The sequence below is a fragment of the Colobus angolensis genome, unplaced genomic scaffold, assembly GCF_000951035.1.
Source record: "Colobus angolensis palliatus isolate OR3802 unplaced genomic scaffold, Cang.pa_1.0 Scaffold40, whole genome shotgun sequence".
Lineage (NCBI taxonomy): Eukaryota > Metazoa > Chordata > Mammalia > Primates > Cercopithecidae > Colobus > Colobus angolensis.
In genome coordinates this window covers 3971207-3979865 of record NW_012117377.1, presented here as the reverse complement: position 1 = coordinate 3979865, position 8659 = coordinate 3971207, and the positions used below count along the sequence as shown (strand labels likewise).

The 8659-nt window shown below is 51.6% G+C and overlaps 1 pseudogene; it reads right to left on the bottom strand.

Moving 5' to 3' along the window:
- Positions 1–4847: 4847 nt before the first annotated feature.
- On the bottom strand, positions 4848–8053 carry LOC105521492 (annotated as a pseudogene).
- Positions 8054–8659: the final 606 nt, after the last annotated feature.

The following is an 8659-nucleotide window of genomic DNA, read 5'->3' as shown; positions in this document are numbered from 1 at the left end:
AAACCCCGTCTCTACTAAAAAAAATACAAAAAACTAGCCAGGCGAGGTGGCGGGCACCTGTAGTCCCAGCTACTTGGGAGGCTGAGCCAGGAGAATGGCGTGAACCCAGGAGGCAGAGCTTGCAGTGAACTGAGATCCGGCCACTGCACTCCAGCCTGGGTGACAGAGCGAGACTCCGGCTCAAAAAAAAAAAAAGTTTTCATTTTTATGGAGTCAAATGCATCAGCTTCTAATTCAATGACTTCGTCACGGGTATGGTGTTCCAGTTTAGGATGATAAAGAAGTTGTAGATATGGATAAAGGGAATGGCTGTACAACACTGTGAATATACTGGATGCCGCTAAACTGTACATTTAAACATAGTTAAAATGGTAAATTTTACGATATGTATATTCTACCACCAAAAAAGGGCCAGGCTTAGATGTTTACATGTTAGGGGTTTGGAGTACCTCTAACATTTATAAATTAGAGCCCTGGAGGGGGAATAAAACACCCACATAAGAAAATATGGACTTCATAAATCTTCATGGCACCTTACAAGCCCCACAGCAGGGGCTGTCTGGGAAAGCAGAGGTGGAAAATGTCACAAACTTGAGGTCAGTGTGAGACCTCCCATCCCCTACTCTTGAACCAGATGGAGGAAGGCATGCATGCAGGCTGACCTGGAGAGATGAGATGGGGGCGGGCAGAACAGTCCGCCATGAGCCTAGACCTTAAGTGCTCTCACATGCTCTCAGGCATGTATCAAACCAAGAAAGCAGGCTAGGAGGGTAACACATCCTCCTGTATACATGGAGCTTTGAAATATCTGAGCTGAGCAAGTGATCCACAAGAGGACAGAATCAGTATTACTTTTACACAGTGACCTGGCTCAAATAATTCCAGGTTGTCATTAACCAGGCGAGCTCCTGTTTCTCTCTGAGGTAGATACACTAGAGGGCGTGCAGTGCGAGTTGAGGATAATGGAATAGAAAGAAGCATGGTAGTAGTTCTTCTAACTCTGTTATAAATAAAAAGTAAGGCCAGGCGCGGTGGCTCACACCTGTAATCCCAACACTTTGGGAGGCTGAGGCGGGTGGATGATGAGGTCAGGAGATCGAGACCATCCTGGCTAACAGTGAAACCCGGTCTTGACTAAAAATACAAAAAATTAGCTGGGCATGGTGGCAGGCGCCTATGGTCCCAGCTACTCAGGAGGCTGAGGCAGGAGAATCACTTGAACCCGGGAGGCGGAGGTTGAAGTGAGCCGAGATCACACTACTGCACTCCAGCCTGGGCACCAAAGTGAGACTCCATCTCCAAAAAAAAAAAAAAAAAAGTAAAAGTAAAACATAAATGCCCATTCTCAGAGCCCAAACGTTAGGTGAAAAAAAAGGTTTGTCATCTCAGTCATGTGACGTGGACTTTAGCAGAGCAGTGCACACATGGTTGTTTATCCTTTCTCTGCATGTTGTGCGCTTTTCAATTTTATAAGGTATCTGATCCACTCATCTCATCATACTAGCTGCGAATAAGGCTGCTGAATGTCACACCAGGTGCCCACCATGTCTGTGAAGGGCAGAAACGGGACAGCCAAACAGCTGGCAGAGGCCAGCTAGGAAGTACCCGACGCCCTTTCCATAGAGTGCTCCACGCTTAAAAGACAAAATAAGCAAATGCCAGGCTGCCTCACTAGTTATCCTCCCAAATAAAAAAAATTACCCCTCCAGGGAACATGTGCGTGTACACACTTAAGTACATGCACACAGCTACATGCAAAAGGGAAAGGCTGGGAAGGAACCAAATCCACCTCTGAACACCAGTTACTTCTGGGGAAGGGTCAGGTGAAGCCGACTGTCAGCATTACTCACCTTTTCAACTGATGAGCTTGCATCAGTTTTGGCAATTTTTTTAAAAAAAGGCAACTTGTACTCCTTGGATGACCACACAGGCCCTGCAAGACTGAACCACCACCCGACCACCTGCACCACTTCCCATGAGGCCAACTAATGACTCCCTTCAAAGCTCAGCCCTCCCACCCACCTCCCAGTCCTGTCCCATGCAGGGGTCTCCTGGCATACAGGGGTCCCGGCCAAACCCAGCCCACAGATTCCTGGTGAAACCAGCATGTATCCAAGGACCTTTCCCCAACCTGAGCCATGTGTCCACTGGATAAACATACCTGTGCTTACTCCGCTAGGACAGACACTCCCTTTTCTTACAGTTGGAATGAGGGATGGGGAGATTTGATGGTGTCCTCTACAGGTTGGATGTTAATCTGATGTGGTCCTGTTGGAGCAGCTTGCCTGAGTCGGGTACATTCTCAGCCTGTGGTGTGTGCTGCCTCTTCAAGCCACAGAAGTCCCAGAAGGTAAGTGCTACTGCAACCCCCATGTCCTGGTGAGCAGAGGTCAGGTGGTCTGCAGCTGGCCAAACAGCTGCTAAGTGGCCACAGGCTGGATCTGTGTCTCACTTGCAGAGGCCCTGCCTGGCTGCTGGGGCTGCCCTGGAGACTCATCCTGCCACCTCCTCTTCCCTCCACAGCTATGCCAGCTTCTACCCATAGCTGCGCTCCAGGTGGGGAACACCTATGGACGCACCAGGGTGCAACTACTCAAAGACTCCAGCGTGCATAAGGGCCCCTGCTCCATGTTGTTCCTATATCCAAGCCCAAGCTTGTCTAAGGCCTTCAGCAAATCCAAGCCTCCCTGAAATCCCTGCTGGGACCAAACTGAGCCCTATGATCCCCACTACACTGATTAGCTCCCAGCCCCTGCTCCCTCCTGGGCCCCTGTCTATACAGTTCTGAAGTCCTATAAGAATGTTGAGATCCTAAGGCGACTCACCCAAGGTGGTAAACAACCAGGGGCCACCAGGGGTAGAGAACATACCCAGACAGCTCCTGCTGCCTGTAGGCTTAGTGTCCTTCCCCCACTACCCGCCATGGTTGCCAGGCTGCAAGGGGGAATCCAGAAAGTTGGGAAGCCCGGGCCTGCAGCTGGCATATGAAAAAGAGGCCTGGAAGAACATCATTACCATCCATGAAGCCCCCAGATGGAACCAAGTAATTGGGAAATAATACATGGGTACCAAGCCTGACCCCCACTCAGACCCAGGTGGGAACCGCAGCAGTGACTTGCCCTCTCTGCCACTCTGGCTGTACCACTGGAGGGGGGAACATCGGACCCCATGTGAGAGTGGAGACACTAGGTGTGGGCAGAGTCCAGTTGTTGCTGCAGGTGAAACCTTCCCAACCAGATCCACGCAATGCCATCGCAGGTGGGTGTACACCTGGGCTGGGCTGGGCAAGGACACCCCTCGGAGGGTGAGAGCCACTGAGGAAGGTGGTCACAGAGGCCCCTTTTCCTGTTCTGAGAACAGGTTGGGGGAGTGGAGGGGAATCTCTCCCACCTCCCAGCTGCTTCCAGGAGCTACTTCAAGATGAGGTACTCTCCTGCCTGCCCATTCCCATTTGGCCCAGTGGACCACTGCAAACATTCAGAGAACAAAAAAGAGCCTCACCCATTTTCCCTGACACATCAGAGGCAGGTGGGTATGCCCAGGGGACCTGGGGTGGAACCCATAAAGTCTGCCCATCCCCAAGTTATGCTGGCTTCATCTTTGTGTGATGGGGGTAGGGGGAATTACCAAGAGAACATCACACAGGCCATGGATGAGTTCTGCAAGAGCCAGGTAGGAGAGCACTGTCCTGATGGTGCCCAGCACCCAGCTCACACACATCTCTTGTTTGACAGCTTCCCCAAAGCAGACCTTGAAGTCCAGGCTCCTTGAGAAGCTTGGGAAGGAGATTTTGCAGGGCTAAAGGGCCTATCCCCAAAGGTGCCACCCTCACCAGTCTCATCCTGACAGTCTTGGATTATTTTTGCCCTGAGGTTTTGGAGCGGGAGGGGACAGGGAGACAAGAGACAGTGTGCATTAGCCAACTTTCCAGAGAGCATCAGCCCTCCAGACTGGGGCAGGTCAGACCTCATTGGGCATTCTTCTCCTCACTGGTTGCCATTTGGGGGAAACAGCACTTGTGAGCACCTGCCCATCTCCTCAGGTCCTGCCCGAAACCCCACCTGTGCCTTTGGAGAGAGACTGCCCCGAACACACAGCCCCAGCAACTGCATCTGTGGCCCCCAGGGTTTAATCCCCTTCTACATGGGGTTCAGTGCATGTGAGTCCACAGTGGGCTTGATTCCTGCCCTCCAGTTCCTGCCAGATACCCCATGCCCACCTCATTAAGAGAATGCGGCCACACGGACACACCCAGGCCATCATGGTGAGGGGTGCCTGGGGCCCTACTTGCTCACTCTTCATTGCCAGCTCAGGGCCAGCTGTCTGGCCACATTCCTACCCTGGGGTGGGACGTTGAGGACATTGTCCACTGGGCTCACTGGCCACTTTTCAAGTTCCAGAAACAGAGGGCCAACTGGTCCCCTGGAAGTTCGGTACACGGGATAAGCCAAGGCTTGCCTTCAGGAACAAGTTTCCTACCACATAGCTGCCCAAAGCCCAGGGCAGCCTCAAGTTCACGTGAAGCCTTCCTGCCATGTCCACAGCCCATGCTGACCCCTCCTGGAGCCACTGGAATGCTTGTTCCTGGGCACGTGATAAGCCTAAGACAGCTGCAGCCTTGGAGGACCACTCTGCCCATCTGGCAGGGGCACCCAGAGGGCCAATAGAAAGAAGTAGGTGAAACCAGATGCTGTAAGGATGCTTTATCAGGTAAAATCACATACTATGAAAATGCTTTAAAGTGCAACAGGAAGAGATATAAAGACACGAAGTACATAGTGACACATGGCTATCAGAACACACTAAAGAATCCACACCGCTTCCCCCTTTACACAGAAAAGAAGCTTCTAGGCCACCTCCTCCTCAGCAGACTCCTCGAACTCCTCCTCCTCCTCGGCGTTGTGTCCTGGCACTGCTGGTACTCTGCCATAAGATTTTTCACATTGCTCTCGGTCTCGGTAAATTCCGTCTCATCCATGCCCTCGTATGTGTGCCAGCGGAGAAAGGCCTTGCACCTAAACATTACTGTGAACTTCTCCATAATACACTAGAACAGCTCCCGGATGGCCGTGTTGTTGCTGATACCAGTGGCTGGTATTTCTAGCCCCTTGGGTGTGGTGTCACAGGCGGCTGTTTGTACATTGTGAGCGAGCCGATGAGCACAGTGGCTGCTGTTCTTCTGAAGGCTGAGCATCTGCTCATCTACCTCCTTCATGGACATGCTACCTCTGAAAAGGGCAGCCACCGTTAGGTAGCAGCCATGACAGGGGTCACAGGCAGCCATCACATTCTTAGCATCAAACATCTGCTGGATAAGTTCAGCCACCATCAGGGCCTGGTACTGCCGGCTGCCCCAGTTGGTCAGTGGAGCAAAGCTAGGCATGAAGAAGAGCAGCCGGGGAAATGGGACCTTGTTCTTGGCCAGCTTCTGCAGGTCACCATTCAGCTGGCCTGGGAAGCACAGGCATGTGGTGACCCCACTCATGGTAGCAGATACCAGGTAATTCAAGTCACCATAAGTGGGTGTGGGTAGTTGTAGGGTTCTGGAACAAATATTGTACAGTGCTTTGTTATCAATACAAAAGGTTCCATGTGCATTTTCTATGAGCTGGTGGATTGAGAGGATGGCATTGTAGGGCCCCACCACGCTGTCTGACACCTTGGGCAAGTGCAGGACGCTGAATGTGTTTATGATCCTATCTGGGTACTCTTCCTGCATCTTACTGAGCAGAAAGGAACCCATCCCAGACCCATCCCCCCACCCAGGGAGTGGGCCAGCTGGAAACCCTGCAGGCAGTCACAGCTCTCAGCTTCCCGCCTCAGTGTCCATCCCCGACTCCACCAGCTGCTGACTTTCTGGATAGTACCCCATGGCCCAGTTGTTCCCGGCCACACTCTGACCTGCAAGACAGTATAGCCAGTCACTCGATGGCCAGGTATACGGTCATCAGTGGTCACCGCCACAATGCAAAAAAGGCCAAGTGTCACGTGTGAGGTGAAAGCACCATTCACTCTACACATGGAGCAGGTGGACCCCCTCCCCCAAAGTTACAGGACAGCAGCCTCCCCTGTTAGAAATGAAGCCGGTAAAACACCAAAAGCAATAGCAGCAAAAGCCAAAACTGACAAATGGGATCTGATTAAACTAAAGAGCTGCTGCACAGAAGAAACTGGCTAATATCCAGAATCTACAAAGAACTTAAGGTCAGAGTGAGCAGACAACCTACAGAATGGGAGAGCCTTTTTACAATCTATCCACCTGACAAAGGGCTAATATCCAGAATCTACAAAGAACTTAAGTTTACAAGAAAAAAACAACCCCATCAAAAAGTGGGTAAAGGACATCAACAGATACTTCTCAAGACATTTATGCAGCCAACAAACGTGAAAAAATGATCATCGCTGGTCAGAGAAATGCAAATCAAAACCATGATGAGATACCATCTCACGGCGGTTAGAATGGCAATCATTAAAAAGTCAGGAAACAACAGGTGCTGCGGAGGATGTGGAGAAATAGGAACACTATTACACTGTTGGTGGGAGTGTAAATTAGTTCAACCATTGTGAATGACAGTGTGGCAATTCCTCAAGCATCTAGAACCAGAAATACCATTTGACCCAGCAAGCCCATTACTGGGTATATACCCAAAGATTATAAACCATTCTTATAAACACATGCACACGTATGTTAATTGTGGCACTGTTAACAATAGCAAAGACTTAGAACCAACCCAAATGCCCATCAACGATAGACTGGATAAAGAATGTGGCACATATACACCACAGAATACTATGCAGCCATAAAAAACGATGAGTTCATGTCCTTTGCAGGGACATGAAGCTGGAAACCATGCTCAGCAAACTAACACAAGAACAGAAAACCAAACACTGCATATTCTCACTCATAAGTGGGAGTTGAACAATGAGAACACATGGACACAGGGAGGGAAACATAACACACAGGGGCCTGTCAGGGAGTGGGGGAAGGGGGAAGAGACAGCATTAGGAGAAATATTTAATGTAGATGACGGGTTTATGAGTGCAGTAAACCACCATGGCACATGTATACCAATATAACAAACTTGCACTTTCTGCACATGTATCCCAGAACTTGAAGTATAATAAAAAATAAAAATAAAAAAAGGAGGAAAGAAATTAAGTCAGGAGCCAAACCTGAGACAGCCTAACAACAGACCTCGCTGCAGGTGGCTCCTGCCCATTCCCAAGGAAAGCAGCAGCCACGGCCCCCACTCAGCTCCCTGCAGGGAGATTACATCAGCAGCTCCTCTCCTGGAGCAGACACCTGGGCCTGCCTCCCAAAGCCCGTTGAGGAGAGGGAGATTGAGCGACTCAGAGGATAGGAAGGTGTTGAGGGGCCCTGGCTCCACAGTTCCCACAGCCATGACCTTGGGGCACTCCTTGACTTTGAGCTGCCCTGGCTAAGGAGCCACACACCAGTCTCTACCCACAACTCACCGAAAATGAAGTTGTCCGGCCTGAAGATCCGCCTGAAAGGCCTGGAACGCACAGAGTTCATTCAGGGTGCTCGGCTCCAGATCAACTAGCACCGCTCCAGGCACTTACCTGCCACCTGAGGGGGGCAGAAGGGCATCAGCGAGGGGAGGACCACTGTGCCCAGGAGGGCAGTGGGGGAAGGACTGGGGTCTCACCGCTGGCCTCGCACGTTGGTACACTACAGCAGCAGGTCCCTGTCCCCGTGGTAGGTGCCAGCGGAGTCGATGGCATGTTCATCAGAGATCACCTCCCAGAACTGCAAGAGACACGAGGGGCCAGACAGGCCAGGGCTGAGTCAGGACAGAGAGCTGAGGCTCCCCAGCCCCTCTCCCACCCCCTCCCCTGGCCACCGGGTCACTGGGGGTCCGCCCTGGCCGCCAGGCCAGCCTCCCAGCTCCACCGGGTCCGGGGCAGGAAGCCCAGGGGTGGCAATGCAGGGGTGGCAATGCAGGGGCGCCTCCCCCCCCACTCCCGCGCCAACCTTGAAGCCGATTTGCTTCCCGTGCTGCCCGGCCTGCGTGAGCACGATCTCCCTCATGGTCAAGGCGGGACTAGGGTAGCAGGAGAAACGCGAGGAGGAGGAGCAGACAGACGCGCAATGATAGGGCCTGCGCTCCACCAATGCTGAAATAGCCCCGCGCCCACCTCCCCAGTCTCAGATTGGGCTCCCAGAATAAGCAACAGCTTTACTTCCACACACCTGTGAATCCCTTGGCGTTTAATGTCTGTTGGAGAGCTCAGGTGACCTTGCCATGGTCCTTTCCAGACTGGGGAAAGCTGGTCAGCTGGAGAACTTCCTCCCACATCTTTAGTAAGATTAAATCCCTAGCTGAGCTGAAACTGAATTTTCCTCCCCTGTGGGAGGGGAAGCCTCTTGTTTCCGTATTCACAGATTGCCTTCGCACCTGTCCTAGACTGAGGACATATTTTGTAACTGATGAATCCTTTCATCTATTAGGAGATCTGTGGTTAGGAAAGGCCTTCCATATGACTCAACAGGACTTACATAAGTTTTCCTTTGGAGCAGTTCAAACCCGCAGTGAGCTATGGGTGTTAGGGATAGTCAGGCCTCTGTCTTAGCTAGAGTCTTCTTTACAGCATGACCAGTCCTTTCTCCTGTCCAGAGGGCTGTGGTCTCCACGCA